This window comes from Microtus oregoni, unplaced genomic scaffold, assembly GCF_018167655.1.
Source record: "Microtus oregoni isolate MIOR12 unplaced genomic scaffold, Mior012 000107F_000, whole genome shotgun sequence".
Classification (NCBI taxonomy): domain Eukaryota; kingdom Metazoa; phylum Chordata; class Mammalia; order Rodentia; family Cricetidae; genus Microtus; species Microtus oregoni.
The window spans coordinates 1,283,528-1,300,659 of NW_024544722.1; the positions used below are offsets into that span (position 1 = coordinate 1,283,528).

The window sequence follows — 17,132 nt, forward strand, 5'->3', positions numbered from 1 at the left end:
GACGCATATTAAACAGATTGTCTCACAAAAATTTTAGTTTCATATTTCTTCTTAGTTTCCATACAAATCAGCACTGTTAATTTGAGATATAGGGCAAAAGAATTCTGGTTTGATAACATAAGTTCAGTCATTAGAATAGAATGGTAAAATTCTTACAAAAACAGTCATGGGAGAGAATTGCTTACTCGAATTTTGTTTAGTTTGCTTTGTATTGATTTTGGTGTAGCCATCTCATAAGTTGAGGTTATAAAATGGAAGATATATTAATTTAAAAAGTATACCTACATGGGGAGGTTGGAGAGATAACTTAGTTATTAAGAACATTTGCTGCTGCTTTTGCAGAGAACCTGTATTTAGTTCTCAGCATAAACACTGGACACTTACAACTGCCTATAACTCCAGTTCCAGGGGATTTGATGTCCTCTGGCTTCTGTCTACCCAAAAACACATAGTGCACATAAACTCTTACAATACACATACATACACACAAATAAAAATAAATTTTTTAAATCTTTTATCAGAAACATCATTGTGTGTGTCTATGTCATTATCTAGGTCTTGACTCGAAGATAATTCTTTTCAGAGAAGCTTCCTTTTATGGTCCTTATAGCCCCGAACTCTACACCTTAAGTCACTCTTTATCTTATTTCCTTATCTAAATTTCTTTATAGTATTTAATATTAGGCAATAATACCACATTCATCAGTTTTTCTTACTGTTTTTCTTAACTGCCAGCCATATTTGAACTTTCTAGCTTGGCCTAGTGTCCATTACATTAGTAATCATTTCTTGATTGAGTTATGTTTACTATGAGTCAGCCATATGCCTGACTTACACTGCAGACCTGAAAAGGACCCTGAAACAGTTTTAAAATGTCTACCAGCTTTTCTGGTTTGGTGTACCTTTTGAATAGTTGTAAACTGACGTATACAATCACAGTTCGAATAACTCAAAAACAGAAAGCGTTAGTCTGCTTTGAAGTTTTTAATTTATGTAAAAAACGGGATATTAAAACTTTAGGGAAAATAAGTTGTCCCAGTTATGTGTAATCATAATTCAAAAGTTGAATGGCTAAGTTTAATAGGAATTGAGCTTTTCTAAAAATTACAGACACTTGACTTAACATTCTTACTGGTTGAGCTCTTTTTCTCTTTGGACTGCTCTTTATAAACAAAACATTAAATGAATTTTTCTTATTTTTCTATTCACATTTAATTAAATATGGAGTATATTTCAAATCAATGAATATTTTTAAAGTAAAATTTTATCTAATAAATATGTGTTCATATATTTTTTACAACTGAAAAGCCAGTGAAATAAGTGAGCTACACTCTCTTTTTAATTACTGATTTAGAAAAAAATGATGGTATGCGCTTTCCATAAGAAGAAAATCTCATAACATTTTTATCATGAGTACTTCATTTCCTTTATTGTATTTACTTTTAAATTTTAAACTGTCCACTCAAATAAAATTGCTTATTTGTTTATTTCAATGTTTCTTTTATTGAAAATTGATTGTTTTCCATACATTATATTCTGATTACTGTTTTCCCTCTTTCAATTCCTCCCAGATCCCTCACACTTCTCCCCCCTATTCAAATCCATACCAAGCAGTCAGTATCAGGGATGGGTTCCATCTCATGGACTAGGCCTTAAATCAAATCAGACATTGGTTGGTTGCCTCCAAAAGTTTGTGACACCATTGCATCCAGTATATCTTGCAGGCAAGTCAACGGGTTTGTAGCCGGGTTGGTGTTTACCTTTTTCCTATGGTAGCAAACAGAGTAACTTCCAGTACCATGAACACTAGTCCGTAGGGTGAAGGCTATAGGAAGGCACCAGCTCTACTCCTCTATGTTCAGCACTAGGGCCTTAATGTTACTTTATGGAGAGCAGCCAATAAATAGCCTTTTCATGAGCAGGGTTGTTTTGGGGATCTCATGAGACCTCTTTGGCCAACAAACTGGATTGGATGTAATCTATTCCCATAACTGGAGGCTTCATTTGATGGCAAGAGATGTCCAGGTGAGGCTCCATTTCCTCTGTAATTTGGCAGTTTCATTTAGATTGACTTCATACAGTTATATATTTGAGAAAGCTTCTACTGTGTTAGGTTTTCATCTAACCCCTCAAATGCCCCTTAGTTTTAGCTGCTCCTCCCTGTATTCCCTACCTCACCCCCATCCATCTCTTCATACTGCTCTTATACTGATTCTCCCATTCCATTGTTATGTCTGCCTCCCCCCCACTCCATCCATAATTATTCTATTTTTTTCTGGACCATGGGAAGTGAGTGACGTGTCTATACCTGTGGTTAGAATTTCCCTGCTAGTTACTGTTAGTCTATTAAGATGTAATCCCTGTGAGGTAAACTGGGAGATATGATCATGATGTGGGGACATCGTCTCTCAGCTCTCCTAGTAATGCAGACAATGCTTTGTGCATGCAGCAAATAAAAGCATTTAAACTCCAGACACAGATAAATACAGTTTGAAAGCAAACAAACCAATCAAAAATCCTCCTCCAGCTTCCTGTGGGCGCCCTCTGCCTCCTCACTGGGAACGGAGCACCTTGGAGCTTTTCTCGGTGCACTGCGCCATTTTATTCAGGGGCTGTGGCCATTTTCTTATGCCATTGTATACAGCTGTTCAACCTGCAGTCAGGCAGACACCAGAACTTAAGAAGTAGGAAAAACTAGTGTCAATGACAAGGATAATGGTTTTAGGAAGAGATAAAGAGAATGCCAAGGTCAAGCAGATGTCCAAAGAGTGTCCACTAGGCTAGAAGGCACAGCATAACACGTTGTCCAATCTGACTAGAGTAGCAAAATTAAGGCACAGCAACTGCTGTGCCAGGTTTTTGGCACTGAACCATCATTAAGTATCATATTTAAGGACATCCTGCAGGAAAATACATAGGGTAGATACCACGCCACGGCCGTACCTTTTGTTATAACATGTATCTTTTGTTATATTTGTGGCTGTATCACATTACCATGGGAGTCGAGGAGATGGCTATCTATGTACCTGAATTACTTGATGCGAGAGTTTTATGCGGAGCAAAGTGGCAATCTTAATGAATCAGAAATGGACGGCAACCGGAAAAACAGCGAACCCTTCAAATTGTTGCACCAATTTCCATTGAGCTTCGTTGCTTCCAGTGTGTTCCGCATCACGGAGCTGACCCAAATGTTCCAGCTGCAAGAAGAATTATGCGACCACCTGACCTATTATTTGAGCCCAGCCAGCACCAAAATGAGCAGCAGGCAATAGCACCGCAACCAGGCTGATGGAAAAAGGCGTAGATATGAACCCCGTCATGATTTCTATACCCTATGCAGCTCTCCAACAAGCAGCAGCTATGATTGGATAAAAGAAATGGAAGAAGGTGCCTTATCCTCTGTCGGAAAGACAGAAATGGTCATATCTCTGTTCAACAGCCTGTTACCCCACTACCACCACTACCACCATCAAGCCTTTTCTTTCAGGAGGGACTCCACTGAGCTCTTCCTCTCTGCGCATGGTAACAGCATTTAAAGCACAGCTGGCCCCCAATGGGGATGAACTGTGGGATTGCCCAGAAACCCCCCACCTATACCCCGGCCTCCACTTCCATCCAAATCCATCATGTCTCAGAAATCCACTACCTAAGGTCCCACACGGGGCCATCTGGTACCCATTGTGACTGGACCCACAGGACGTTCCCAAAGATCTTCTCTTACTGGCCAGCCAGCAAACTGGCTCCCTGCCTACTTTTCGCCGCCGGCACACCCCCTGCATACCATTCTTTTGTGGGATTAGGAGGAGGGATTCTTTTGTGGGCACAATTCTGGAGCCTAGGACTCACACCTCTTTTTTTGTCTGAGAGTTCCTGAGATTAGCCGAACTCAGCCCTAGGCCTTTTATTTTATTTTATTGTAGTGGAAAATTAAAATGAGCAAGAAAACCCCTGCTGACTCCCAGCACTGTTAGAAAGGCAAAGTACACAGACATAGGCAGGAGGTAAAGAAATGGGAGGAGGGAAATCCATTCAAGAAGAAAACATGTAAAGACTGGAGTTTTTAGCTCCACAAAACTGGAGTAGAGACAGCCGTGCCCTACATGCAATCTTCAAGTGGTTACATGCTGTGGATGGACAGATCCCTGAAAAACTTCTTGCTCTCCAAAGCCTCCCACGTTCCCCGCCTCGCACCAGCACCAGGGAATTACACACAAGACAGGTACTTTGGAAATCCCAGGAGGGTCCCGCATCCAATCTTACCCCTGTGGCTACTTTTTTGCTCTATGTAATTTGTTTGCAGCCCTACTCTGGCTTAAGCAGCCACCTACACTTCCGGAATCCTGTAGAGACAAATCGACTTCTCCTCTTGCATACTTGAAGTATTGTGCTTTGAGAAGGAGGAGACAAGGGAGCCAGTCACCCCAGTGTGGATGCTCCTGTGGTCTGGTCAGACATTGCCACTCCCTCTAGCAGCCCCTGGAGTCCTATGGTGATACTGGAAGTAGTAAGCCATCATCTATGTTATAGTATTCTCTACTTGAAAATAATAGATTTGCTCATTTGACCACAGTATCAGTTAACTGTTGAACAAAAATTAACTGATGGTTTTTCAAAAGCTGCGCTACTTGGTTCTAAGTTTGCTGAATCATAGGACTGCTTTGTGTTCTGTACATGTATCATAGCTCTGTGATTAGAAAAACACAAGTGCCTGTAATAGGCATCATAAAAGGTCTATAGATTTTAATAATATGAATCTGTTTTATAAGTATGTTTACAATTCAAGTATTCTCTGTAATCTAAGAAATTTATTCTTTTTATTGAGTCATATGTTTAGAACAATTCACTGCCTATTAAAACAAGCTCTTTTTAAATGGTTAGTTGAAAACTAAGAATTTTGCGCTAAAGTTTTTAAAATGAGATTATCAATCTGGTTTGCTTAAAAGGTGACTTTAGAAAGCACACAGTGGGATCTGATGGTGCATACCTTGAATCTCAGCACATTTTAGAAGCAAAGGTTTCTCTGTAAGTTTGAGTTATTTGTTGTACATAGTAAGTTCCAGGCCAGGCAGAGGTGCATAATAATGTGACCCTATCAAAAGACACACACACACACACACACACACACACACACACACACACACACACACACACACGGGTTGAGGATGTAGATTACTTGGTAGAGTGCTTGCCTTTTATGCACAAAGCCCTTGGTTCAACCCCTAGGATTACATGAGCTGGATGTGGTGGTGCATGTCAGTCTCAACACTGGGAGAAGTTCAGGCAGGGGGATTAGAAGTTCAGAGCCATCCTCAACTTCATAGTCAATTCTAGAATAACCTGGGTTACATGAGATCCTGTCTATAACAGAAACCCTCACACACACACAGACACACACAGTTTTTCCTGTCTTTCCCTTACTGTAATGTGGTTTTCTTTTGATTTAATATTGTTAAGTGTAGAACACATTTAACTGCAATTGGGCAACTTTTATATAAAACTTGAATGTTTAACATTTCACATTTGATGATAAACATTTTGAATTTTCTATTATGTATATAGACATTTTATTTCTAGAAATTTTAAATTAAGTTTAACAAATTAGTTAAAAGAAAGCTATACATGGCTATAAATAGGTTATTGTCTATGTGGCCATGTAGCCTACCAGAATGTCACTTAGTCTGATTACCAACTCTATAATTTATGACTTAGTATTGGCCTATCAGACAATTCAAATATCTATATTAAATGCTGTCCATTTCTACTCTAGTGTATTCGAATTAGTAAAAACACACAAATAAGAAAAAACACCCTCAGATTCAAATCAATACATTGAAATCAATGTACTTTGAACTTGAAATCTTTTAGGTACTTCTACATGTGTTCAAAGAAGTAAAGACATAGATTTTGGTCTTTTGATGACTATATAAAATTTCAATGATAATTTTATAATATGTTGTCTTAGAGAAAGAATTGGAAAAAAACACCAGGTTTGATGGTGCACACTTGTAGTTTTGATTTGACTACTTGCAGACTGGCTCTAAGTGATCTTGAGCACTATGATCAGCCTTGACAATGTCTGGTCTCCCCCATCCCGCCATTTCTTGTCTTCTCAAAAGAAAAGACTTGGCCAAGAGACACAGAATGTTTGAATAAAAGTTTATTTAGGAAAGCAACGCAAATATTTCACTTCAGAGAGTAATTAGAACTTGAAAGGGGCTGACCTCAAGGGGTAGCTAACACCTCACTGGGTTCTATGTTGTGGACTTTTAATAATTTTATGAATATTAATGAGAATAGTAATATAGTCATGTATTGCATTGCCCCTTTTCCACTTTTTTAAATTATGGTGGTTTACAATAGCCCATGATCCTCTTAAAAAGCTCAAAAGGGAGTATCAAAACCACAAAGTAAGTGAGACGGTGAAGGGATGGTGTTTTGAGAATGCAGACCTACGTTAGTGTGCCTGTGTTAGAACTGGGAGAGTTCCGTGCTCCCTGAGTTTCTGATGGAGTGAGAGAAACACAACTGTACCTTCAAGGATATTTAACTACAAGGGACATTCTAATATTTAAGTGACACAGTTAACCAAGTGACACAGTTAACCTTGATTCTCTCCCGTCTAATTCCCTGCCTAACCAGAAGACATAGCTAGCAAGATGCAAATGAAGTGTTCCTATCTAAATCCTTGCCTATCGAGTCTTATCCTCATATGAAAACAAAACAACCCAGCTCATTCTCAGTGCCAACAAAATAAATTTGGGTTTTCCTTTTCTACCTTACTTTTATGGTTTAAAACCAGGACATCACATGTACTACGCAAGTGTTCTACCCAGGTTTGAGCCTTTTAAATGTTATTTAAAATGTGAAAAATATTCCATTCGACTCTTATTTTAAGTATCATTATTTCTGCATTTCCTTATTTTAGATTTGGATTATTTTATTCTTCAACAATGAAGCATCTAAAAGTTCAACCAGAATCTAACACTTTAAGAATACTAATATGAATCACATTTTAAGATGATTGATGAAAATGATGTAGTTACTATAATTTATTTCACTAAAATCATAATGGAGTGAATAGTTGCAGACTTTAAAAAATAGTTCCCAAGCAAGAATATATTTTAGCACAAATAGATTTTAAGCTATAAAAATACAATTACAACTTAAGAATATTTTAAAAATCTGAAAGTTTCATAAAAAAACAATTTTATGAAGGGTCCATATAAAGAAATTTCATGTTATTTTAAAAATTTATCCAATTAAAAAGGCATGTACTTAATAGAAAATGTATATCCAAAAACTAGGAATATAAATTACTGATTTAAAAAAATAATATGTCATAGTTATTGCCAGCAAGAATGAAATGTGTTGTAACCAATTTGGAAGGTTGTATGGTAGTTTCTTAGAAAGTAAAAAAAAAAAATAGCCTTTCCAAAAATCCAACACGTCATTCCTTGTTATTTATTCAACCAATCAGAAAATGTATGTCCACCCAAATATAATTATTAATAGCATCTTTGTTTTTGTTCATCAAAAACTGTAAATAACCAGTATGCTATTTAGTTGACAGATAAGCAAAATGTTATTCGTCCATACAGTTGATGGGTATTCAGTGACTGTGATAAGAGAATGAAGACAAGCAAAAATAGCAGTGCATCTTAAATGTATATTGCTAATGGGCTGAAGAGATGGTTCAGCACTAAGAGTACATACTGCTATCGTAGAGGACCCAATTTTGATTCCCAGTACCCACATTAGGCAGCTTATAACTGCCTATAACTATAGCTCCAGAAAAATCCAATACTTCTGAGGGATTCTATATTCAATGCACTCACATGCATGCATGCATGCACACATATATCTACGTATTTATATATAATCATATATATTAAGAAGAATCTAGTTCTACAAGCTGCAATTCTATGCTTCCAGTTATATGACATTTTGCCTTGGAACCTCTTCATTAGTTGTTTTTCTCATCTCTGCAGCACAGTACTTGAATAAGCAACTTGAAAAGTCACTTTCTTTTTGGTGTACAATTCCAGAGGGCTTAATTGGTTACTTGTCTCTGTGTTTTTGATATTTCTGTGAGATAGAGCATCACAGAAGCAGGAGCCTGTAGCGGTCAAAATTCTTCATCATTGATGGACAGTAAGCACAGTGAAAAGCCTAATGTTTTGTTTGCTTCAGACATTATGTTTTTCTGTTTTTATTTTTAGCATCATATATCTAGCAAAAATAATGGGTATTATTGTGGCAATTTCATACATACGTACATAACAATTTTATTATTCCCTCACTCTTGCTTCCCCTCCCTTTTCCTTCAAATCCCTTATTTATGCTCAGATAATCCCTGTTTTCCTGGTGTATTGTTTTTTGATTGCTTTATCTAGATTCAAGTATGAGAGAAAACGTGATATTTGTCATCTTGAGTCTGGCTTATTTCAATTAACATGATGATCTCCAATTCCATTGTTTTTCCTACAGCAACATTATTACATTCTTCTTTATCTGTAATCCATCCATGGCACCTAAGCTGATTCTGTAACCCAATTATTATGAATAGCACCACAACAAACCTGAATATATAGCCATCTCTGCTGTATAATGACATTAATTCCTTTAAGGATCTAGGAGTGGTATAACTAGTTCATATGATAGTTGTAGTTTTAGTTGTTTTGGCAGGGGGGGGTCACTAATGATTTTTGTAGTAAGTTATTAATTTATATTCACACACTATATAAAGACCTCTACCGTTGCTAGCATTTGTTCTTTGTTTCTTGATTACAATGACAACTATTCAAATGGGTGATATGAAATCTCAGTATCATTTGATTTTCATTTACCTGATAGCTAAAGACATATAGTTTATTGGTCATTTATACTTGGTTTGTGAACTACCTATTAAGTTCGTTCACCCATTTTTGTTTTGTTTGCTTGTTTATGGGAAGCAAGATCTCATGTAAACAGTTTGACTCAGTATTGAGTTATATGCCTGATCTTCCTGCCTCCACCTCCCAAGTGCTGGGACTGCAGTTGTTAGTTTGGTGTATGCTAGGCAAATATTCTTCTGCATCCCCAGCCCAGTTTATCTGTTTTTTTTTTTTTTTGGTATTTAATTTCCTGTTGGAAGATAGCTAGCAAAGGTTTTTCACCCATTCTATAGACTCTCTCTTCTCTCTAGTAATTGATTTGTCATGCAGAAGTGTTTTAATTTAATTTAATCCTACTTATTTTGTCTTGTCTTTTTTCTCCATTGTAATTCTATTGAGAAAATTGTTGCCTAGGCAATCAAAGACCTTGATATAAGGTCTGAAATTATTAAACTACTACAATCTTTAGTCCTTATAAAGCTCAGTTTTTCAATTTTTTTCTTTTGTTGCATATGCTTTTGGTGTCATGTCTAAAAATCTATTTTACCAAGTGGAAAACAAATTGATGTTCCTGTGTATTTTCCTTTAAGGATTTTATAGTTGTAGTTTTTACATTCAGGTGTTGTTCAGTTCTAAGGGAATTTTTATATGGCACAAAATAGAGATCCAGCTTCATTTTATGTATGTGACTATGATGTCATACCAGCACTTTCCAGTGAATGATCTTTAGCATGATTTTCATAAACCCACTAACCAAAGCTGGGTATAATGGGACACACATTTAAGCACAACCTTTGAGAGATCAAGGTAAAAGAATCAGTACTCGATGTCATCCTCAACAACATAGCAAAACAAAGACCAACCTGTGCTAAATGAGGCCCCATCTCAAAAACAACAAAAATTAATTGACCAGAGATGCATGCATTTTCTTATGGAAACATAATCTTTTCCATTGGTGTTTCTCCATCTTTCTGAAGTACTGAACTGTATTGATTAGTGTGGTTTGGTAATAAGATTTTAAATCAAGTGAGTTCTCCCACCGCCCACAGAATCCACTAAGCAGCCGGGCTCATGAGGCCTCACAGAGACTGAAACATCAATCACAGAGCCTGCATGGGTCTGTGCTAGGTCCTCTGCAAACATGCTGTGGTTGTTTAGCTTGAAGTGTTTGGGGGACTCCTAACAGTGAGAGAGGAAGTGTCTCTGGCTCTTCTGCCTGCTCCCGAGACACTTTCCCTCCTACTGGGTTGCCTCGTTGAGCCTTGATATGAGGGTTTGTGCCTATTGTATTTCATTTTGTTATGCCCTATTTGGTTGATATCATTGGGAAGCCTGCTCTTTTCTAAATGGAAGCAAAGGAGCAATGAATCTGTGGGATGGGGACTGGGAGGAGCAGAGGGAAAAGAGGCTGCAGTTGGGGTGTATTGTATGAGAAAAGTCTTTAAGTGAGTTCTCCATGGGTGAAGTATATCTCAGTTGATATAAGAATGTTTACCTAGTGTGTACAAAACTACAAGTCCAACCCATACCACATACAGCTGAATATGGTGGTATGTATCTGTAATCTAAGGACTCAAAAGGTGAAGATGGGAAGATCCAAAGTTCAGGGTCAATCAGAGCAGAGAGTCTAGGGCCAGGCCAGGGTGTATGAGACCCTGTCTCTCAAAAATTAAAGATATATGAGTTCTGCACAGAATACTAATTTATTTAATATACTTCAAGGAGCAGTGAAATTGGTAGTAACAAAGTACAAGTACTGCCTGTGTCCTCTATTGCAAACTACTTGAAAAAATGTATTAAAACATGTAGAATATTGACACAATTTTCCAGTGGCAATTAACATGATCATGTGAGATTTTTTTCCTCCTTAGTTCTTTTAATATATTGTATAATTGATTTCTGTGTGTTGGACCAAACTCATACTTCTTTTTGGATAAATCCCAATTGATCATAATGTATAGCAAACATGCTTAGCCCCATTTCTCTGTTATTGATTTGAATAATTTTATCTGTGTTTATGAAATTTACTTAGCAGGTAGTGGCATAAAATCATGATGACGTCCCTACTCCCATATCCGTCCTTCCTCCATCTCAACCATTCCACTCCCCCAAGCTCTCCCCAACCCTCCCCTTCTCCCCTCTTTCTTCCCCTCTCCCATTTTCTCAACCCCCCTCACCCCCTCTCCCATTTTCTCAACCCCACCTCACCCCCATGCTCCCAACTTTTGCCTGGCACTCTTGTCTGCTTCCAATTTCCAGGAGGATCTATATATGTTTTTGTTTGGGTTCACCTTATTACTTAGCTTCTCTAGGATCATGAACTATAGGCTCAATGGCCTTTGTTTATAACTAGAATCCACGAATGAGTGAGTACATACCATATTCATACTTTTGGGTCTGGGTTATCTCACTCAGGATAGTGTTTTCTATTTCCATCCATTTGCATGCAAAATTCAAGATTCACTTATTTTTTTTTCCGCTAAGTAGTACTCTAATGTGTATATGTGCCACACTTTCTTTATCCATTCTTCCATTGAGGGGCATCTAGGTTGTTTCCAGGTTCTGGCTATTACAAACAATGCTGCTATGAACATAGTTGAACAAATGCTTTTGTAGTATGATTGGGCAACTTTTGGGTATGCCTGAACTGGCCATATCCCGTCTTGAATATCACCATAGAACCTTCATCCAGCAACAGATGGAGACAGAGATAGACCCACATTGGAGCACTGGACTGAGCTACCAAGGTCCAGTCGAAGAGCAGAAGGAAAGAGAATATGAGCAAGCAAGTCAGGACCATGAGTGGTTGGTTCACCCACTGAGACAGTGTGTCTGAGCTAATGGGAGCTCACCAACTCCAGCTGGACTGGGAATGAAGGAGCATGGGATCAAACTGGACCCTCTGAATGTGGCTGACAATTGGGGCAGACTGAGGGGCCAATGATAATGGCACTGGGATTTGTCTCTACTGCATGTGCTGGCTTTTTGGGATCCTAGTCTATTTGGATGTATACCTTCCTATGCCTGGATGGAGTGGGGAGGGCCTTGGACTTCCCACAGGGCAGGGTGACTTGCCCTCTCTTAGGACCGAAGGAGTGAGAGGAGGGTGAGTGGGGGAGCAGGAGGGAAGTGGGAGGAGGGGAGGAAGTGGGAATTTTGATTGATATTATTTATAAAGTAATAAAAAAGCAGAATAAAATAAAACCACGATATCTTGTCTGTCACGGGTATCAGTTAATACTAGTCTTAAAAATCAAGTTAGGAAATTTTACCTTCTGTATGGTGTTTTCAAAGAGTTTCAGAAGAATTGATGTCAATGATTTCTAAATGTTTTGTAGAATTTACCACTAATACCATATTTATGCTGTTGTTTTGTTTACTGAGAAGTTTTTATTGTAGATTCCATCATTACCTGTTATTGATCCACTTAAATTTTTTTTAATTTTTAAAAACTCATCATGGTTGGCTTGTATATTTCTCAAAACTAACCATTTCTCCATTATTTCCCAATTGTTCATATTAGTCCCTTATGATCCATGTGTTTATTTCTGAAAGTTTATGGGAATAGCACCAGTGTCAATTCAGTTCTAGTGATGACCAGGCGGCATCATAATTAAGTGGGCAAGTACAAGAGGAAAAAAGCACGTGATTAGACAAGAAGCTAGAGAACAAAGTGACATTTTTAGTGCAAGTAATGCAGGTCTAAGTTCAGGCAATTTAATGAGAGGAGCTATCTTAACACTGTCATTTCAAAGCAATAAGTGTTTTAAATATATTGTCAAAGTAATTACCACTGTTTTGTCTTGCACCTGGGACTTTTAGACAAGTGATGGAATGGCAAGGAAATTTCCAGATGCACACAGATTTTATTGAATTGAACTGCTTGTTTTTACATCACAGCTGATATTTCATACTTACTGTAGATAAGAGCACAGTTAAGTCATATCTATGATAAAGCTTTGAAAATTTAAATACATTTTACAAAATTCTAATTTTTAGTTCTCTATTGTACTTTTACTTGAGTGAAGCTGAAAATGCTTAAAGCATAATATACAAGACAGCTCTTTGTAGCACTCTTGTTTTCTGTATGCTATGGACCAATAGGAAGACCCTTGGGAGTTCCAAGAAGATTGTGCATATTATGCTGTTGAACTTTCAGAACTGTGAACTAAATAAATCTTTTTTTCTTTGCATACCATATTTAATGCAACAGAGACCAAAAGGTGTATAAAATGAATTGGTATTAAAAGACAGAAGAATTACAACAAAAATCTATCAATGTTCAAAATTCTTATATAGAATTTTGGTCATACATAGATTTTAGTGAAAGGAAATGTAAGGTTGTAAATAGTGCTGTGCTCTGTCACTCATTCACCCTATGTGTGTGTTTGTGTGTATGTGTGTGTGTGTGTGTGTATCCCATTCTGCATTTATATATGCACATTCATGGCATATGTATAATGCTAATTAACTGATGAAATATCTAATGGAAGGCTTGCTAATTTCTCTTATTTCAGATTATGCACAATTTTATATTCTTCAACTATGTGTTTAAATTATGCATTAAATTTGATTAATGATTCATGATGCCAAAATTTATTTTATTGAAAGATATGACAACACTTTCTGTTGTTTAAGGTTGTGATACATATAAAATTGTGTACGTTTTCTTAATTATTCTACTACTAAATTTGTTGCTATACTTACCCATTGATCTATAATTTTATAACACATTTCTTCTTTCTCTCCCAGTACCTGTTATTTTATTTACAAGACATCTACATACTCATTCTGTTATATCAACAAAGCAACTTTTGCAAATTATGTTATAGTGTAGATTTTCTAATATAATTTATTTTTAGCATATCTCATCTTAATTTTATCTATTGGCAAATGAGAAATGGGAAAACACAAGCGGTGTCTAACATCTGTAAGAAGTTAGAAATAAATATGGTAGAAATGGGTAGTTGATGAGATGCCCAATTAGATGACCCTGTAGCAGATTCCCCTTCAGCTCCAATACTTACCTGTAAAGTATATATTTCCAAAATTTAAATTAGTCAACAGAGATTTCCTAAAATCTCTAAAAAAAATGTAATGAAGCTATAGTTGCATAAAAGAAAGGAAATCAGATCCTTTCCATACTACAAATCATCCAGGGGCATTCAAGCTATGCAAAAATTGTGACTGAAATGTAAATAGGAAACATTTTGGCCACACCTAGTACTTTGAATATATGCAAATATATACTCTCTAAAATATGAAAGCAATATTCACTGTATGGTGCCCTTTACAAAAGGGCTGGGAAAATTCCAGGCAGTTTTAGCTAATACTGCTCTTTCTATTCATGGTTATTCCCCAGACATAGCTGGGATTCTCATTGGAATTAAGTTTACTTCTAAACATCTTGTACCTTTTTCTCGTTTAGGATGGAGATATGCATGTGGAGAAAGTAGGAGTCAGAATAACACTTATAAAGTCCTTGTGATTATGAGCCTGATTTATTTTGCATAGAATTTCTTTTTTAATCCTTTTAGTGGTGCTAAGAGAAAGATAGTCTTAATCCCATCATTATAGGATAAAGAAAGTAAGCCTCAGAAATTACATCACCTGCCCACAATTAGGAAGACAAGGAGCTAAATTTAAGTTTAGGATTTTCTTGATTCCAGCTAATTGTCACTGAAGAGAAAAATTATGACTTGCTCTTTATTAAAAATTCTAAGTCCTTAATATGCGTGCATCATAAGAAGGATCTATGCTACTTTTCTCTTTTAATATTCTGCTGGAGAACTTTTATGTATATATCAAAATGATGGGGCTAAGTGTGTAATACTTTTGGAGCATTGTTGTTGTTCTAGTTTGTTCTTATACATATACGAAGGACAAATAATTTTCCTTTTTAAAGTTTAAAACAAATGGTTGATCTCAAACTTGCATGTCGATGAGCTTGAACTTCTGATTCTCCTATCTTCATCACTCAGGTGCTGGTATTATCCCTGTATAGCACCATGCCCTGTTTAAGAAGTATTGAGGATTGAACCAGATCTTTATGCATGTTAGGGGAGTAGTTTACCAACTGAAACTATATAACTAGCCATAATACCTCTATTTTTATTGTTACTGTTTTCCACTATGTTCAAAGACAATGTTTAATTTTATTTAAAAAGACAGTTTTTAGTGGAATTCTAGTTATGCATGTATTCAATATCTTAAGCTGATCTATAATAATAGAGGTCTCTGCCCCACTTCTTATCAGTCCAAAGTGTTCTCTTTGTATTTTACATGCTGTTTGAAAGTGCTTTGAGATGTCAAATTTCTGGGCAATGCCACTTTTAACTCACCACTCATTTTACTTAGGATTAGCCAAAAGGCCATGAAACAATAAGTATTTGAAGAAAAGTTAAGTCAAATGGCAGTGTATGTCAATAGTAGGGACCTGTATGCAAAACTCTTGGGCTCAGTTCCTAAAATGTAAAACAAAAAAAAAAGAAAGAAAGAAAAAAGAAATGAAAGAAAGCTGACAGCAAGTCCCCATATGTAGTGATAGGGGCGGTGGGGCTGCATCCCCAGCACCCCGGCCGCCTGCTAGCTTATGCCCAAAATGACAACACACAAACTGTATTCATTTAAACACTGCTTGGCCCTTTAGCTCTAGCCCTTACTGGCTAATTCTGATATCCCGATCAACCCATCTCTAATAATCTGTGAGCACCAGTCATACCGGGAAGATTCTAGCCTATGTCCATCCTGGGTCGGAGCTTGATCATGTGTGTCTGCCCGGGAGCGGGGCATAGTGTCTCTCTGAGGCGTCTGCCCCCGAGAGGAGAGCTGTCAACTCTGAGCTCACTTCCTCTTCCTCCCAGCATTCTTTTCTGTATACTCCACCCACCTATGTTCTAAGCTATGAGCCCAAACAGTTTGTTTATTACTTAACCAATGAAATCAACAGATTGATATATGACACTACCACATCACTTCCCCTTTTTCTGTTTAAACAAAAAAAGGCTTTAACTTTAACATAGCAAAATTACATATAACAAAACAGTTATCAAGTAAAAATTACAATAATCTTTATCATAACTAATGAAAACTATAACTATAACTAACTATTCTTAACTCCATCAAAGACTCCCGAAAGATACAATATTACCTAAGCAAACAAGAAAAAAGCAATTTTCAAACTCTAGAAATGACAGAGACATCTCGCTGCCTGGACAGTCACCCAAAGTTCCTCTGTACAGCTGGGGCATCCATCATCAGCCTACAGGCACATAGTTTCCAGCAGACATTTCCATGAAGCAGGAAAATTCAAAGTCAGTTCAGTCACTATCTGTTGTGTCCTGCAGAATGTCTTGCAGATTCCTTCATGAATCAGGAACCCCGAAAGATCATCTCACCTTTAGGCAAGTTCAGTAGTCCTCTATCTGTGGGTTCTCTGTTTCCAGTTTATGCAATCAAACTCCATAAGGATCCTCTTCGATGCCCATCTTCTTCTTGAAGTAGATTGGTGCTGCCAGGAGCAGAGTGTCTCATTGTCATGAAAAGTCCTAAGTTATTAAAACATTAAATGCCATATTCTGCAGTCTTTGAAAGATATGAAGAATGTCTATCTAACTGAAATGTATCTCTATATATCTAGAAAATCTAACTAACATGACTACAAGCTTGACCATTACTGATGATTATCCATTAACCTATTTCTTAATTATACATTACATTTTTTAATGAACTACACAATCACAATATCTTAATCAATAGCAGAAATATGCATATACATATAACAAAATTGACCTTAAATCTCTATCAATAAAGCAAAATCTATACTAATACAAATTATTCATATCTATATCATATCCCCCTTTAAATGTTAAAGAACGTTTATAAACGATATTTGGGAACATGGGTGCAGTTTTTTCTCTCCAAACTGCTTCCTGCTGAATGGGGGCGTCGTTAATTAGGTCTTTCATGGTATAACCTGTGTGCTAGTTTCATCTCAGTTGGCAGTTGAGCGAAGCAATTTTCTGAAGGTGTTCACACCAACCCTTCAGGAGGGCGTGGTCCATCATACCAAATCGGAATAGAAGAAATTAACAGGGTCTCATCCTCTGTGAAAACAAAATAAGAAACTCCTTTCCAAAGCATCATGTCCTTAGATCCAAATTTCAAAGTCAAGGCATTTTCAAAATATCTATGTTGGATTAGTTCAGCAGCATTTATAAACAAATATCTTTTAGCAGCTGTTACTCCTTCCTCAGCATT

The 17,132-nt window shown here is 36.9% G+C and overlaps 1 protein-coding gene across 1 annotated transcript in view; it reads left to right on the top strand.

The window, feature by feature from the left end:
* Positions 1-17,132, top strand: part of LOC121443450 (highly divergent homeobox-like) — a 123,291-nt gene that overhangs the window by 64,743 nt on the left and 41,416 nt on the right. The window lies entirely within an intron of this gene.